Source organism: Somniosus microcephalus, chromosome 2, assembly GCF_052327205.1.
Source record: "Somniosus microcephalus isolate GS21.2 chromosome 2, FLI_Smic_1.0, whole genome shotgun sequence".
Lineage (NCBI taxonomy): Eukaryota > Metazoa > Chordata > Chondrichthyes > Squaliformes > Somniosidae > Somniosus > Somniosus microcephalus.
Genome location: NC_140988.1, coordinates 119,540,431 through 119,558,521, shown reverse-complemented (window position 1 = coordinate 119,558,521; position 18,091 = coordinate 119,540,431).

The following is an 18,091-nucleotide window of genomic DNA, read 5'->3' as shown; positions in this document are numbered from 1 at the left end:
GTGTGAGAGAGAGAGAGAGACTGGGAGTGTGCGAGAGAGAGAGAGACTGGGAGTGTGAGAGAGAGAGAGTTTGGGAGTGTGAGAGAGAGAAAGATTGGCAGTGTGAGAGAGAGAGATTGGGAGTGAGAGAGAGAGAGAGAGATTGGGAGTGAGAGAGAGAGAGAGAGATTGGGAGTGTGAGAGAGAGAGAGATTGGGAGTGTGAGAGAGAGAGAGATTGGGAGTGTGTGAGAGAGATAGACTGGGAGTGTGAGAGAGAGAGAGATTGGAATGTGAGAGAGAGAGAGATTGGGAGTGTGTGAGAGAGAGAGATTGGGAGTGTGAGAGAGAAATTGGGAGTGTGAGAGAGAGAGAGATTGGGAGTGTGAGAGAGAGAGAGATCGGGAGTGTGAGAGAGAGAGAGATTGGGAGTGGGGGGGAGAGAGAGAGAGATTGGAAGTGTGAGAGAGAGAGAGACTGGGAGTGTGAGAGAGAGAGAGACTGGGAGTGTGAGAGAGAGAGAGAGATTGGGAGTGTGAGAGAGAGAGAGATTGGAAGTGTGAGAGAGAGATTGGGAGTGTGAGAGAGAGAGAGACTGGAAGTGTGAGAGAGAGATTGGGAGTGTGAGAGAGAGAGAGATTGGAAGTGTGAGAGAGAGAGAGATTGGGAGTGTGAGAGAGAGAGAGATTGGGAGTGTGTGAGAGAGAGAGATTGGGTGTGTGAGAGAGAGAGAGACTGGGAGTGTGAGAGAGAGAGAGATTGGGAGTGTGAGAGAGAGAGAGATTGGGAGTGTGAGAGAGAGAGAGATTGGGAGTGTGAGAGAGAGAGAGAGATTGGGAGTGTGTGAGAGAGAGAGATTGGGAGTGTGAGAGAGAGAGAGAGACTGGGAGTGTGTGAGAGAGAGAGACTGGGAGTGTGAGAGAGAGAGATTGGGAATGTGAGAGAGAGAGAGATTGGGAGTGTGAGAGAGAGAGAGATTGGGAGTGTGAGATTCAGAGATTGGGAGTGTGAGAGAGAGAGAGATTGGGAGTGTGTGAGAGAGAGAGAGAGAGAGATTGGGAGTGTGAGAGAGAGATTGGGAGTGTGAGAGAGAGTTTGGGAGTGTGAGAGAGATTGGGAGTGTGAGAGAGAGAGAGATTGGGAGTGTGAGAGAGAGATTGGGAGTGTGAGAGAGAGAGATTGGGAGTGTGAGAGAGAGAGAGATTGGGAGTGTGAGAGAGAGAGAGAGAGAGAGAGAGAGAGAGATTGGGATTATGAGAGAGAGATTGGGAGTGTGAGAGAGAGAGATTGGGAGTGTGAGTGAGGAGATTGGGAGTGTTAGAGAGAGTGATTGGGAGTGTGAGAGAGAGAGAGATTGGGAGTGTGAGAGAGAGAGATTGGGAGTGTGAGAGGGAGAGACTGGGAGTGAGAGAGAGAGAGATTGAGAGTGTGAGAGAGACAGAGATTGGGAGTGTGAGAGGGAGAGAGAGATTGGGAGTGTGAGAGAGAGAGACTGGGAGTGTGAGAGAGAGAGATTGGGAGTGTGAGAGAGGGAGATTGGGAGTGTTAGAGAGAGTGATTGGGAGTGTGAGAGAGAGAGAGATTGGGAGTGTTAGAGAGAGAGAGATTGGGAGTGTGAGAGGAAGAGACTGGGAGTGAGAGAGAGAGAGATTGGGAGTGTGAGAGAGAGAGAGATTGGGAGTGTGAGAGAGAGATTGGGAGTGTGAGAGAGAGAGAGATTGGGAGTGTGAGAGAGAGATTGGGAGTGTGAGAGAGAGAGAGATTGGGAGTGTGAGAGACAGAGAGATTGGGAGTGAGAAAGAGAGATTGGGAGTGTGAGAGAGAGAAACCGGGAGTGTGAGAGAGAGAGATTGGGAGTGTGAGAGAGAGAGAGATTGGGAGTGTGAGAGACAGAGAGATTGGGAGTGTGAGGGAGAGAGAGATTGGGAGTGAGAGAGAGAGAGAGATTGGGAGTGTGAGAGAGAGAGAGATTGGGAGTGTGAGAGAGAGAGAGAGATTGTGAGTGTGAGAGAGAGAGAGATTGGGAGTGTGAGAGAGAGAGAGATTGGGAGTGTGAGAGAGAGAGAGATTGGGAGTGTGAGAGAGAGAGAGACTGTGGGTGTGTGTGAGAGAGAGAGATTGGGAGTGTGAGGGAGAGAGAGATTGGGAGTGTGAGAGAGAGAGACTTGGAGTGTGAGAGAGAGAAACTGGGAATGTGAGAGAGAGAGATTGGGAGTGTGAGAGAGAGAGATTGGAGTGTGAGACAGAGTTTGGGAGTGTGAGAGAGAAGAGAGAGATTGGGAGTGTGAGAGATTGGGAGTGTGAGAGAGAGAGATTGGGAGTGTGAGAGAGAGAGAGATTGGGAGTGTGAGAGAGAGAGAGTTGGGAGTGTGAGAGAGAGAGATAGGGAGTGTGAGAGAGAGAGATTGGGAGTGTGAGAGAGAGAGAGAGATTGGGAGTGTGAGAGAGAGAGAGAGATTGGGCGATTGGGAGTGTGAGAGAGAGAGAGATTGGGAGTGTGAGAGAGAGAGATTTTGAGTGTGAGAGAGAGAAATTGGGAGTGGGAGAGAGAGAGAGAGAGAGTGGGAGTGTGGGAGTGAGAGAGAGAGAGATGGGAGTGAGAGAGAGAGAGAGAAAGTGGCAGTGTGAGAGAGAGAGAGAGAAAGTGGCAGTGTGAGAGAGAGAGAGAGAGAGTGGGAGTGTGTGAGACAGAGAGAGTGGGAGTGCGTGAGATAGAGAGAGAGAGTGGGAGTGTGTGTGAGAGAGAGAGTGGGAGCGTGTGAGATAGAGAGAGAGAGTGGGAGTGTGTGTGTGAGAGAGAGAGAGAGAGAGTGGGAGTGTGTGTGAGAGAGAGAGAGAGAGACTGGGAGTGTGAGAGAGAGAGAGAGTGGGAGTGTGTGTGTCTGAGAGAGAGAGAGAGTGGGAGTGTGTGTGAGAGAGACAGAGAGAGTGGGGGTGTGTGAGAGAGAGAGAGAGAGAGACTGGGAGTGTGTGAGAGAGAGAGACTGGGAGTGTGAGAGAGTGAGAGAGACTGGGTGTGTGAGAGAGAGAGAGACTGGGAGTGTGCGAGAGAGAGAGAGACTTGGAGTGTGAGAGAGAGAGAGACTGGGAGTGAGAGAGAGAGAGAGAAAGTGGGAGTGTGAGAGAGAGAGAGAGAGAAAGTGGGAGTGTGAGAGAGAGAGAGAGAGAGTGGGAGTGTTTGTGAGAGAGAGAGTGGGAGTGCGTGAGATAGAGAGAGAGAGTGGGAGTGTGTGTGAGAGAGAGAGTGGGAGCGTGTGAGATGGAGAGAGAGAGTGGGAGTGTGTGTGAGAGAGAGAGAGAGAGACTGGGAGTGTGAAAGAGAGAGAGTGGGAGTGTGTGTGTGAGAGAGAGAGAGAGAGAGAGAGAGAGAGTGGGAGTGTGTGTGAGAGAGAGAGAGAGAGACTGGGAGTGTGAGAGAGAGAGAGAGTAGGAGTGTGTGTGTCTGAGAGAGAGAGAGAGAGAGAGAGTGGGAGTGCGTGTGAGAGAGACAGAGAGAGTGGGAGTGTGTGAGAGAGAGAGAGAGAGACTGGGAGTGTGTGAGAGAGAGAGACTGGGAGTGTGAGAGAGAGAGAGAGACTGGGAGTGTGAGAGAGAGAGAGAGAGACTGGGAGTGTGCGAGAGAGAGAGAGACTGGGAGTGTGAGAGAGAGAGAGTTTGGGAGTGTGAGAGAGAGAAAGATTGGGAGTGGGAGTGTGTGAGATAGAGAGAGAGAGTGGGAGTGTGTGTGTGTGAGAGAGAGAGAGAGAGAGAGAGACTGGGAGTGTGTGAGAGAGAGAGAGACTGGGAGTGTGTGACAGAGAGAGAGACTGGGAGTGTGTGAGAGGGAGAGAGACTGGGAGTGAGAGAGAGAGAGAGAGAGACTGGGAGTGTGAGAGAGAGAGAGTGGGAGTGTGTGTGTGAGAGAGAGAGAGAGAGAGAGAGTGGGACTGTGTGTGAGAGAGAGAGAGAGAGTGGGAGTGTGTGAGAGAGAGAGAGAGAGACTGGGAGTGTGTGAGAGAGAGAGACTGGTAGTGTGAGAGAGAGAGAGAGACTGGGAGTGTGAGAGAGAGAGAGAGACTGGGAGTGTGCGAGAGAGAGAGAGACTGGGAGTGTGAGAGAGAGAGAGTGTGGGAGTGTGAGAGAGAGAAAGATTGGCAGTGTGAGAGAGAGAGATTGGGAGTGAGAGAGAGAGAGAGAGATTGGGAGTGAGAGAGAGAGAGAGAGATTGGGAGTGTGAGAGAGAGAGAGATTGGGAGTGTGAGAGAGAGAGAGATTGGGAGTGTGTGAGAGAGAGAGACTGGGAGTGTGAGAGAGAGAGAGATTGGGAGTGTGAGAGAGAGAGAGATTGGGAGTGTGAGAGAGAGAGAGATTGGGAGTGGGAGAGAGAGAGAGAGATTGGAAGTGTGAGAGAGAGAGAGATTGGAGTGTGTGAGAGAGAGAGACTGGGAGTGCGAGAGAGAGAGATTGGGAGTGTGAGAGAGAGAGAGATTGGAAGTGTGAGAGAGAGAGATTGGGAGTGTGAGAGAGAGAGAGATTGGGAGTGTGAGAGACAGAGAGATTGGGAGTGTGAGGGAGAGAGAGATTGGGAGTGAGAGAGAAAGAGAGATTGGGAGTGTGAGAGAGAGAGAGATTGGGAGTGTGAGAGAGAGAGAGAGATTGGGAGTGTGAGAGAGAGAGAGATTGGGAGTGTGAGAGAGAGAGAGATTGGGAGTGTGAGAGAGAGAGAGATTGGGAGTGTGAGAGAGAGAGAGATTGGGTGTGTGAGAGAGAGATTGGGAGTGTGAGAGAGAGAGAGACTGGGAGTGTGAGAGAGAGAGAGATTGGGAGTGTGAGAGAGAGAGAGATTGGGAGTGTGAGAGAGAGAGACTGGGAGTGTGAGAGAGAGAAACTGGGAATGTCTGAGACAGAGTTTGGGAGTGTGAGAGAGAAAGAGAGAGATTGGGAGTGTGAGAGATTGGGAGTGTGAGAGAGAGAGATTGGGAGTGTGAGAGAGAGAGAGATTGGGAGTGTGAGAGAGAGAGAGATTGGGAGTGTGAGAGAGAGAGATTGGGAGTGTGAGAGAGAGAGATTGGGAGTGTGAGAGAGAGAGATTGGGAGTGAGAAAGAGACATTGGGAGTGTGAGAGAGAGAGAGATTGGGAGTGTGACAGAGAGAGAGATTGGGAGTGTGAGAGAGAGAGATTGGGAGTGTGAGAGAGAGAGATTGGGAGTGTGAGAGAGAGAGATTGGGAGTGTGAGAGAGAGAGAGAGATTGGGAGTGTGAGAGAGAGAGAGAGATTGGGCGATTGGGAGTGTGAGAGAGCCCTATATGCAATAAAAAGAAAATTCTACAACATCGAAATCCCAATCAAAATCTGGCTCAAAATATTTGACAGCATAATCCTGCCCATTGCACTGTACGGTAGTGAAGTATGGGGCCCGCTAAATCACCAAAGCTACACTAAATGGGAAAAACACACAATAGAAGCCCTACATGCAGAATTCTGCCGAAGCATCCTTCGCACCCAAAGAAAAACGCCAACAAATGCATGCAGAGCCGAACTAGGCAGATACCCACTGATAATAAACATCCAAAAACGAGCACTAAACTTCCTAAATCACCTCAAATCTAGCTCCCCAGACACCCTTCATTTCAAAGCCTTTCAGACCCAAGAGCTAAACCCAGAAAAGAGTCCCCTGAGTCAGCTGCTACTGAAACTAAGTACTCAGCCGGACCCTGACCAGCCCCAGACCAACACAGCCGTCCAAACACCAATCCGAGTGAACCAAATCATTAAACAATGCAAAGAAACCTACCTGGAACATTGGAACAAAATAACCGAAAGCCAAAGCAGATTAGAATGTTACCGGGCCCTAAAAAGAGATTATAAACTGGCAGACTACCTCACGACCATCAGAGACACAAAACAGAGACAGACCCTCACCAGGTACAGACTAAGCGACCACCAACTGGAAATTGAAAAAGGCAGATACAAGAAATCCTGGCAGCCTAGAGAGAATAGAATATGCGATCAATGTCTGGCCGGCGAGGTTGAAACAGAAATGCATTTCCTCCTAAAATGCGAAAAATTCAACACATCAAGAAACATATTATTCAACAAGCTAAGCCAAACAACCCCAGATTTCAAGGAATTGGATGACCTGTCAAAATTGAGATTAGTCCTGGGAGAAGGAGACAGACCATACCTTGGGGCCAAATATGTAACAACATGTCACAACCTGAGGACTGTTTAAAAGTAAGACTGTTTAAAATTAATATTGTTTAAAAGTAATATTGTATGTACCCAACAAATGTCAAATCGATTGACACCTACAGAATGTTGGAAAACTGTACCTTTTTGATATGTAAGCTTTGGCAATATGGTTCTCTGTAGACTTACATGCCAATAAAGCATTTGAATTGGAATTGGAATTGGAGAGAGTGGGAGTGTGTGTGAGAGAGACAGAGAGAGTGGGAGTGAGTGAGAGAGAGAGAGAGAGACTGGGAGTGTGTGAGAGAGAGAGACTGGGAGTGTGAGAGAGAGAGAGAGACTGGGAGTGTGAGAGAGAGAGAGAGAGAGAGACTGGGAGTGTGCGAGAGAGAGAGAGACTGGAATTGTGAGAGAGAGAGAGTTTGGGAGTGTGAGAGAGAGAAAGATTGGGAGTGGGAGTGTGTGAGATAGAGAGAGAGAGTGGGAGTGTGTGTGTGTGAGAGAGAGAGAGAGAGAGAGACTGGGAGTGTGTGAGAGAGAGAGAGACTGGGAGTGTGTGACAGAGAGAGAGACTGGGAGTGTGTGAGAGGGAGAGAGACTGGGAGTGAGAGAGAGAGAGAGAGAGACTGGGAGTGTGAGAGAGAGAGAGTGGGAGTGCGTGTGTGAGAGAGAGAGAGAGAGAGAGAGAGAGAGTGGGAGTGTGTGTGAGAGAGAGAGAGAGAGTGGGAGAGTGTGAGAGAGAGAGAGAGAGAGACTGGGAGTGTGTGAGAGAGAGAGACTGGTAGTGTGAGAGAGAGAGAGAGAATGTTACCGGGCCCTAAAAAGAGAATATAAACTGGCAGACTACCTCACGACCATCAGAGACACAAAACAGAGACAGACCCTCACCAGGTACAGACTAAGCGACCACCAACTGGAAATTGAAAAAGGCAGATACAAGAAATCCTGGCAGCCTAGAGAGAATAGAATATGCGATCAATGTCTGGCTGGCGAGGTTGAAACAGAAATGCATTTCCTCCTAAAATGCGAAAAATTCAACACATCAAGAAACATATTATTCAACAAGCTAAGCCAAACAACCCCAGATTTCAAGGAATTGGATGATCTGTCAAAATTGAGATTAGTCCTAGGAGAAGGAGACAGACCATACCTTGGGGCTAAATATGTAACAACATGTCACAACCTGAGGACTGTTTAAAAGTAAGACTGTTTAAAATTAATATTGAACGTACCAAATGAAGTAGAAAGACTGTTTAAAATTAATATTGTTTAAAAGTAATATTGTATATATCCAACAAATGTCAAATCGATTGACACCTACAGAATGTTGGAAAACTGTACCTTTTTGCTATGTAAGCTTTGGCAATATGGTTCTCTGTAAACTTTCATGCCAATAAAGCATTTGAACTGAACTGAACTGAACTGAGAGACTGGGAGTGTGAGAGAGAGAGAGAGACTGGGAGTGTGCGAGAGAGAGAGAGACTGGGAGTGAGAGAGAGAGAGAGAGATTGGGAGTGTGAGAGAGGGAGAGATTGGGAGTGTGAGAGAGAGAGAGATTGGGAGTGTGTGAGAGAGAGAGACTGGGAGTGGGAGAGAGAGAGAGATTGGGAGTGTGAGAGAGAGAGAGATTGGGAGTGTGAGAGAGAAATTGGGAGTGTGAGAGAGAGATTGGGAGTGTGAGAGAGAGAGAGATTGGGAGTGTGAGAGAGAGAGAGATGGGGAGTGGGAGAGAGAGAGAGAGATTGGAAGTGTGAGAGAGAGAGAGACTGGGAGTGTGAGAGAGAGAGAGACTGGGAGTGCGAGAGAGAGAGAGAGATTGGGAGTGTGAGAGAGAGAGAGATTGGAAGTGTGAGAGAGAGATTGGGAGTGTGAGAGAGAGAGAGATTGGAAGTGTGAGAGAGAGGTTGGGAGTGTGAGAGAGAGAGATTGGAAGTGTGAGAGAGAGAGAGATTGGGAGTGTGAGAGAGAGAGAGATTGGGAGTGTGAGAGAGAGAGAGATTGGGTGTGTGAGAGAGAGGGAGACTGGGAGTGTGAGAGAGAGAGAGATTGGGAGTGTGAGAGAGAGAGAGATTGGGAGTGTGAGAGAGAGAGAGATTGGGAGTGTGAGAGAGAGAGATTGGGAGTGTGAGAGAGAGAGAGATTGGGAGTGTGAGAGAGAGAGAGATTGGGAGTGTGAGAGAGAGATTGGGAGTGTGAGAGAGAGAGATTGGGAGTGTGAGAGAGAGAGAGATTGGGAGTGTGAGAGAGAGAGAGAGAGAGAGAGAGATTGGGAGTATGAGAGAAAGATTGGGAGTGTGAGAGAGAGAGAGATTGGGAGTGTGAGAGAGAGATTGGGAGTGTGAGAGAGAGAGAGATTGGGAGTGTGAGAGAGAGATTGGGAGTGTGAGAGCAAGAGATTGGGAGTGTGAGAGAGAGAGAGATTGGGAGTGTGAGAGAGAGAGAGATTGGGAGTGTGAGAGAGAGAGAGATTGGGAGTGTGAGAGAGAGAGATTGAGAGTGTGAGAGAGACAGAGATTGGGAGTGTGAGAGGGAGAGAGAGATTGGGAGTGTGAGAGAGAGAGAGATTGGGAGTGTGAGAGAGAGAGAGATTGGGAGTGTGAGAGAGAGAGAGACTGGGAGTGAGAGAGAGAGAGATTATCATTATTGTTATCTTATCAGTATTATTACTACTATTAGATAGATATATGTGCATGCCTCATGAAATTTATACTAAATCATCATTTAGCATTATAGAAAATAGTGTTTCCACACTCATCCCACAAAATAGGTCCATTTTATTTCGTTTTATTGAACTATATAAATGCGTTCTTTCCACATAAGCTGCTGGAATATCCAGGGCCTCCGCTCCTCAACTTTTGGGATGAAGAGTACAGACCCTGAATTCCTAAAAGCTATAAAAGACATTGATATAATTGTGTTAACAGAAACATGGTGCCAAAAGGACATGCCGACCCACTGTCCCCCAATGTACCATGAAATTATTGTGCCTTCAGTAAAGAACATTAAGACACGCAAGGGCAGAACCTCCGGGGGAATCCTGGTGTGGTATAAAGGAGAACTGAACAAACACATCTCACCGATAAAACAGGGAAAATCACACGTATGGCTAAAATTAGATAAAAATATAGGAATAGCAAAAAACGATGTTTACTTATGTGCGATCTACATACCTCCAATAGAATCGCCATATTTTGAAGAGGAGATATTTGACACTCTCCACATGGAAATCAGCCATTTCCAGGCCCAAGGAAAGGTGCTACTATGTGGGGACCTAAATGCAAGGACAGGATGTGAACCTGACTTCATAGACCCACAGGGCAACAACCATGTGTTTGGCCAGACCCCTCTATATGTCACACCAGCCATCGCAAACCGAAACAACCTCGATTGTGAAATAAATAAAAGCGGTAGGGAGGTAGTGCAACTCTGCCGAGCCTTAGGCCTGTACATAGTTAACGGTAGGTTCAGAGGGGACTCCTTAGGGAGACTCACATATTCCTCAACTCTTGGGTCTAGTGTGGTGGATTATACAATCACTGACCTGGACCCCTGCGATATCAACGCATTCACTGTCAGGCAGCAATCCCCCCTCTCAGACCATAACCAAATAAATGTGTACCTTAAACTTTCTGCCCAAACTACAGACACAAAAAAGGAACCCAGTAAGCTACATAAAATAAACCAGACATACAGATGGGCCCCAGACAGTGGAGATAAATTCATCACAGCACTAAATTCACCTGATCTCACAAGTAAAATTTCAAAATTTAAAGAAAATCTATATGAGATCACCAGAGATGGGGTAAACATGGCCATAGAGGATATAAATATGATCTTTCATGAGGCAGCTGTAAAAGCCGACCTCGTGAAACAGAAGAGGAAGAGTCACAAAAGACAAAATAAAAATAAGAAATGGTTTGACCACGAATGCAAAAATGCCAGAAAAGACCTGAGAAAAATATCAAACCAAAAGCATCGCCAACCAAACAATCCGGACCTACGTACTAGATACAATGAAACCCTCAAAAGATATAAACACACCATTAGGAACAAAACACAAAACTATACCCACAAAATACTAGAAGAAATTGAAAACTCCACCAACCCAAAACAATTCTGGGAAATGTGGAATAACCTGAGTACAACACAATTGCAAGCATTACCAATCCAAGATGGCGACATCTGGAGAACACATTTTGAAAACCTCTACAAAGACATCCCAATAAACGAAACAAACCCAAGTCAACATCAGGTCACAGAAAAACTCCACACATTAGAAGCAACAATCAAAGACAACCAAAACCCTCTAGACTCCCCAATCACATGGAAAGAAATGGCCACAAAAACAAAATCTCTCCACCTAAAGAAAGCCTGTGGCCCAGACAACATCAAAAATGAAATGCTCAAGTTCAGCAATATGGAGATGCAGGGTGCGGTACTCAAATTATTCAACATCATATTACGTTCAGGCTGTTTTCCCGATATCTGGTGCCAAGGACTAATCTCCCCCATATATAAAAGCGGAAACAAATCAGACCCAAATAACTACCGCGGCATCTGTGTCAACAGTTGTCTAGGGAAGTTATTCTGCAGTATTCTAAATAGTAGATTACTTGATTTTCTTAACAAACATAATATCCTCAGAAAAAACCAAATAGGCTTTCTTCCAAAACACCGCACCGCCGACCATATCTATACCCTTCACACCCTCATTGAAAAACATATACACCAAACAAAAAATGGGAAAATATTCGCCTGTTTCATCGACTTCAAGAAAGCCTTTGACTCTATATGGCACGAAGGGCTCTATTATAAACTTCTTCAATGTGGAATAGGGGGCAAAGTCTATGACCTTATTAAATCAATGTATCTGAAAAACAAATGCGGGGTCAAAATTGGAGACAAACGCACCGATTTCTTCACCCAGAGAAGAGGCGTCCGGCAGGGCTGCAATTTGAGCCCGACCCTGTTCAACATATACATAAATGAATTAGCAGACATGCTGGAGCAAAGCGAGTCACCAGGTCTCCGTCTCCTGGATGGAGAAGTGAAATCCCTGTTCTATGCGGACGACCTGGTTCTGCTGTCTCCCACAGAACAGGGATTACAGCAACAACTAGACCTACTCGACAAATACTGCCAAAATTGGGCTCTAACAGTAAATCTAAAGAAAACCAACATCATGATTTTTCAAAAAAGGCCCAGATGTCAGGAAAACAAATACCAATTTACCCTCAGTGATATCACTATAGGACACACTATGAGCTACACCTACCTTGGTCTAACTATTACAGCATCAGGGAGCTTCAGCATAGCAGTGAATGCACTAAAAGAAAAAGCCCGAAGAGCCCTATATGCAATAAAAAGAAAATTCTACAACATCCAAATCCCAATCAAAATCTGGCTCAAAATATTTGACAGCATAATCCTGCCCATTGCACTGTACGGTAGTGAAGTATGGGGCCCGCTAAATCACCAAAGCTACACTAAATGGGAAAAACATACAATAGAAGCCCTACATGCAGAATTCTGCCGAAGCATCCTTCGCACCCAAAGAAAAACGCCAACAAATGCATGCAGAGCCGAACTAGGCAGATACCCACTGATAATAAACATCCAAAAACGAGCACTAAACTTCCTAAATCACCTCAAATCTAGCTCCCCAGACACCCTTCATTTCAAAGCCTTTCAGACCCAAGAGCTAAACCCAGAAAAGAGTCCCCTGAGTCAGCTGCTACGGAAACTAAGTACTCAGCCGGACCCTGACCAGCCCCAGACCAACACAGCCGTCCAAACACCAATCCGAGTGAACCAAATCATTAAAAAATGCAAAGAAACCTACCTGGAACATTGGAACAAAATAACCGAAAGCCAAAGCAGATTAGAATGTTACCGGGCCCTAAAAAGAGAATATAAACTGGCAGACTACCTCACGACCATCAGAGACACAAAACAGAGACAGACCCTCACCAGGTACAGACTAAGCGACCACCAACTGGAAATTGAAAAAGGCAGATACAAGAAATCCTGGCAGCCTAGAGAGAATAGAATATGCGATCAATGTCTGGCTGGCGAGGTTGAAACAGAAATGCATTTCCTCCTAAAATGCGAAAAATTCAACACATCAAGAAACATATTATTCAACAAGCTAAGCCAAACAACCCCAGATTTCAAGGAATTGGATGATCTGTCAAAATTGAGATTAGTCCTAGGAGAAGGAGACAGACCATACCTTGGGGCCAAATATGTAACAACATGTCACAACCTGAGGACTGTTTAAAATTAAGACTGTTTAAAATTAATATTGAACGTACCAAATGAAGTACAAAGACTGTTTAAAATTAATATTGTTTAAAAGTAATATTGTATGTACCCAACAAATGTCAAATCGATTGACACCTACAGAATGTTGGAAAACTGTACCTTTTTGCTATGTAAGCTTTGGCAATATGGTTCTCTGTAAACTTTCATGCCAATAAAGCATTTTAATTGGAATTGGAATTGGAATTGGATTGGAAGTGTGAGAGAGAGAGAGATTGGGAGTGTGAGAGAGAGAGAGATTGGGAGTGTGAGAGAGAGATTGGGAGTGTGAGGGAGAGAGAGACTGGGAGTGTGAGTGAGAGAAAGTGGGAGTGTGAGAGAGAGAGAGATTGGGAGTGTGAGAGAGAGATTGGGAGTATGAGAGAGAGATTGTGAGTGTGAGAGAGAGAGAGAGAGAGAGAGATAGGGAGTGTGAGAGAGAGATTGGGAGTGTAAGAGAGACAGAGAGAGAGAGATTGGGAGTGTAAGTGAGAGATTGGGAGTGTGAGAGAGAGAGAGAGATTGGGAGTGTGAGAGAGAGAGATTGGGAGTGTGAGAGAGAGAGCTCCCACCCCCTCTACCATTGGGAGCCGTAACCCAAACAGGACCACCAATGTCCCCCACCCCCCTTTACAAAACCAACAACAGAACCCAAGACCCCCCTCTAGACCACAGACTGTAGACCAAGAACTGAGAAAGATCATGACGATGCTGAACAGCCTGATAGAAAGCCGGAGAAATTATTAATATTGTTATTTATCATTATCATTATTGTTATCTTATCAGTATTATTACTACTATTAGATAGATATATGTGCATGCCTCATGAAATTTATACTAAATCATCATTTAGCATTATAGAAAATAGTGTTTCCACACTCATCCCACAAAATAGGTCCATTTTATTTCGTTTTATTGAACTATATAAATGCGTTCTTTCCACATAAGCTGCTGGAATATCCAGGGCCTCCGCTCCTCAACTTTTGGGATGAAGAGTACAGACCCTGAATTCCTAAAAGCTATAAAAGACATTGATATAATTGTGTTAACAGAAACATGGTGCCAAAAGGACATGCCGACCCACTGTCCCCCAATGTACCATGAAATTATTGTGCCTTCAGTAAAGAACATTAAGACACGCAAGGGCAGAACCTCCGGGGGAATCCTGGTGTGGTATAAAGGAGAACTGAACAAACACATCTCACCGATAAAACAGGGAAAATCACACGTATGGCTAAAATTAGATAAAAATATAGGAATAGAAAAAAACGATGTTTACTTATGTGCGATCTACATACCTCCAATAGAATCGCCATATTTTGAAGAGGAGATATTTGACACTCTCCACATGGAAATCAGCCATTTCCAGGCCCAAGGAAAGGTGCTACTATGTGGGGACCTAAATGCAAGGACAGGATGTGAACCTGACTTCATAGACCCACAGGGCAACAACCATGTGTTTGGCCAGACCCCTCTATATGTCACACCAGCCATCGCAAACCGAAACAACCTCGATTGTGAAATAAATAAAAGCGGTAGGGAGGTAGTGCAACTCTGCCGAGCCTTAGGCCTGTACATAGTTAACGGTAGGTTCAGAGGGGACTCCTTAGGGAGACTCACATATTCCTCAACTCTTGGGTCTAGTGTGGTGGATTATACAATCACTGACCTGGACCCCTGCGATATCAACGCATTCACTGTCAGGCAGCAATCCCCCCTCTCAGACCATAACCAAATAAATGTGTACCTTAAACTTTCTGCCCAAACTACAGACACAAAAAAGGAACCCAGTAAGCTACATAAAATAAACCAGACATACAGATGGGCCCCAGACAGTGGAGATAAATTCATCACAGCACTAAATTCACCTGATCTCACAAGTAAAATTTCAAAATTTAAAGAAAATCTATATGAGATCACCAGAGATGGGGTAAACATGGCCATAGAGGATATAAATATGATCTTTCATGAGGCAGCTGTAAAAGCCGACCTCGTGAAACAGAAGAGGAAGAGTCACAAAAGACAAAATAAAAATAAGAAATGGTTTGACCACGAATGCAAAAATGCCAGAAAAGACCTGAGAAAAATATCAAACCAAAAGCATCGCCAACCAAACAATCCGGACCTACGTACTAGATACAATGAAACCCTCAAAAGATATAAACACACCATTAGGAACAAAACACAAAACTATACCCACAAAATACTAGAAGAAATTGAAAACTCCACCAACCCAAAACAATTCTGGGAAATGTGGAATAACCTGAGTACAACACAATTGCAAGCATTACCAATCCAAGATGGCGACATCTGGAGAACACATTTTGAAAACCTCTACAAAGACATCCCAATAAACGAAACAAACCCAAGTCAACATCAGGTCACAGAAAAACTCCACACATTAGAAGCAACAATCAAAGACAACCAAAACCCTCTAGACTCCCCAATCACATGGAAAGAAATGGCCACAAAAACAAAATCTCTCCACCTAAAGAAAGCCTGTGGCCCAGACAACATCAAAAATGAAATGCTCAAGTTCAGCAATATGGAGATGCAGGGTGCGGTACTCAAATTATTCAACATCATATTACGTTCAGGCTGTTTTCCCGATATCTGGTGCCAAGGACTAATCTCCCCCATATATAAAAGCGGAAACAAATCAGACCCAAATAACTACCGCGGCATCTGTGTCAACAGTTGTCTAGGGAAGTTATTCTGCAGTATTCTAAATAGTAGATTACTTGATTTTCTTAACAAACATAATATCCTCAGAAAAAACCAAATAGGCTTTCTCCCAAAACACCGCACCGCCGACCATATCTATACCCTTCACACCCTCATTGAAAAACATATACACCAAACAAAAAATGGGAAAATATTCGCCTGTTTCATCGACTTCAAGAAAGCCTTTGACTCTATATGGCACGAAGGGCTCTATTATAAACTTCTTCAATGTGGAATAGGGGGCAAAGTCTATGACCTTATTAAATCAATGTATCTGAAAAACAAATGCGGGGTCAAAATTGGAGACAAACGCACCGATTTCTTCACCCAGAGAAGAGGCGTCCGGCAGGGCTGCAATTTGAGCCCGACCCTGTTCAACATATACATAAATGAATTAGCAGACATGCTGGAGCAAAGCGAGTCACCAGGTCTCCGTCTCCTAGATGGAGAAGTGAAATCCCTGTTCTATGCGGACGACCTGGTTCTGCTGTCTCCCACAGAACAGGGATTACAGCAACAACTAGACCTACTCGACAAATACTGCCAAAATTGGGCTCTAACAGTAAATCTAAAGAAAACCAACATCATGATTTTTCAAAAAAGGCCCAGATGTCAGGAAAACAAATACCAGTTTACCCTCAGTGATACCACTATAGGACACACTATGAGCTACACCTACCTTGGTCTAACTATTACAGCATCAGGGAGCTTCAGCATAGCAGTGAATGCACTAAAAGAAAAAGCCCGAAGAGCCCTATATGCAATAAAAAGAAAATTCTACAACATCCAAATCCCAATCAAAATCTGGCTCAAAATATTTGACAGCATAATCCTGCCCATTGCACTGTACGGTAGTGAAGTATGGGGCCCGCTAAATCACCAAAGCTACACTAAATGGGAAAAACATACAATAGAAGCCCTACATGCAGAATTCTGCCGAAGCATCCTTCGCACCCAAAGGAAAACGCCAACAAATGCATGCAGAGCCGAACTAGGCAGATACCCACTGATAATAAACATCCAAAAACGAGCACTAAACTTCCTAAATCACCTCAAATCTAGCTCCCCAGACACCCTTCATTTCAAAGCCTTTCAGACCCAAGAGCTAAACCCAGAAAAGAGTCCCCTGAGTCAGCTGCTACGGAAACTAAGTACTCAGCCGGACCCTGACCAGCCCCAGACCAACACAGCCGCCCAAACACCAATCCGAGTGAACCAAATCATTAAAAAATGCAAAGAAACCTACCTGGAACATTGGAACAAAATAACCGAAAGCCAAAGCAGATTAGAATGTTACCGGGCCCTAAAAAGAGAATATAAACTGGCAGACTACCTCACGACCATCAGAGACACAAAACAGAGACAGACCCTCACCAGGTACAGACTAAGCGACCACCAACTGGAAATTGAAAAAGGCAGATACAAGAAATCCTGGCAGCCTAGAGAGAATAGAATATGCGATCAATGTCTGGCTGGCGAGGTTGAAACAGAAATGCATTTCCTCCTAAAATGCGAAAAATTCAACACATCAAGAAACATATTATTCAACAAGCTAAGCCAAACAACCCCAGATTTCAAGGAATTGGATGATCTGTCAAAATTGAGATTAGTCCTAGGAGAAGGAGACAGACCATACCTTGGGGCCAAATATGTAACAACATGTCACAACCTGAGGACTGTTTAAAATTAAGACTGTTTAAAATTAATATTGAACGTACCAAATGAAGTACAAAGACTGTTTAAAATTAATATTGTTTAAAAGTAATATTGTATGTACCCAACAAATGTCAAATCGATTGACACCTACAGAATGTTGGAAAACTGTACCTTTTTGCTATGTAAGCTTTGGCAATATGGTTCTCTGTAAACTTTCATGCCAATAAAGCATTTTAATTGGAATTGGAATTGGAGAGATTGGGAGTGTGAGAGAGAGAGATTGGTAGTGTGAGAGAGAGAGAGATTGGGAGTGTGAGAGAGAGAGAGATTGGGAGTGTGAGAGAGAGAGAGATTGGGAGTGGGAGAATGAGAGAGATTGGGAGTGGGAGAGAGAGAGAGATTGGGAGTGTGAGAGAGAGAGAGATTGGGAGTGTGAGAGAGAGAAAGAGGGAGTGTGAGAGAGAGAGAGATTGGGAGTGTGAGAGAGAGATTGGGAGTGTGAGAGAGAGAAACTGGGAGTGTGAGAGAGAGAGATTGGGAGTGTGAGAGAGAGAGAGATTGGGAGTGTGAGAGAGAGAGAGATTGGGAGTGTGAGAGAGAGATTGGGAGTGTGAGAGAGAGAGAGTTTGGGAGTGTGAGAGAGAGAAACTGAGAGTGTGAGAGGGAGAGATTGGGAGTGTGAGAGAGAGAGTTTGGGAGTGTGAGAGAGAGAGTTTGGGAGTGTGAGAGACAGAGAGATTGGGAGTGTGAGAGAGAGAGATTGGGAGTGTGAGAGAGAGAGATTGGGAGTGTGAGAGAGAGAGATTGGGAGTGAGAGAGAGAGATTGGGAGTGAGAGAGTGAGATTGGGAGTGTGAGAGACAGAGATTGGGAGTGTGAGAGAGAGAAACTGGGAGTGTGAGAGGGAGAGATTGGGAGTGTGAGAGAGAGAGTTTGGGAGTGTGAGAGAGAGAGTTTGGGAGTGTGAGAGACAGAGAGATTGGGAGTGTGAGAGAGAGAGATTGGGAGTGTGAGAGAGAGAGATTGGGAGTGTGAGAGAGAGAAAGAGGGAGTGTGAGAGAGAGAGAGATTGGGAGTGTGAGAGAGAGATTGGGAGTGTGAGAGAGAGAAACTGGGAGTGTGAGAGAGAGAGATTGGGAGTGTGAGAGAGAGAGAGATTGGGAGTGTGAGAGAGAGAGAGATTGGGAGTGTGAGAGAGAGATTGGGAGTGTGAGAGAGAGAGAGTTTGGGAGTGTGAGAGAGAGAAACTGAGAGTGTGAGAGGGA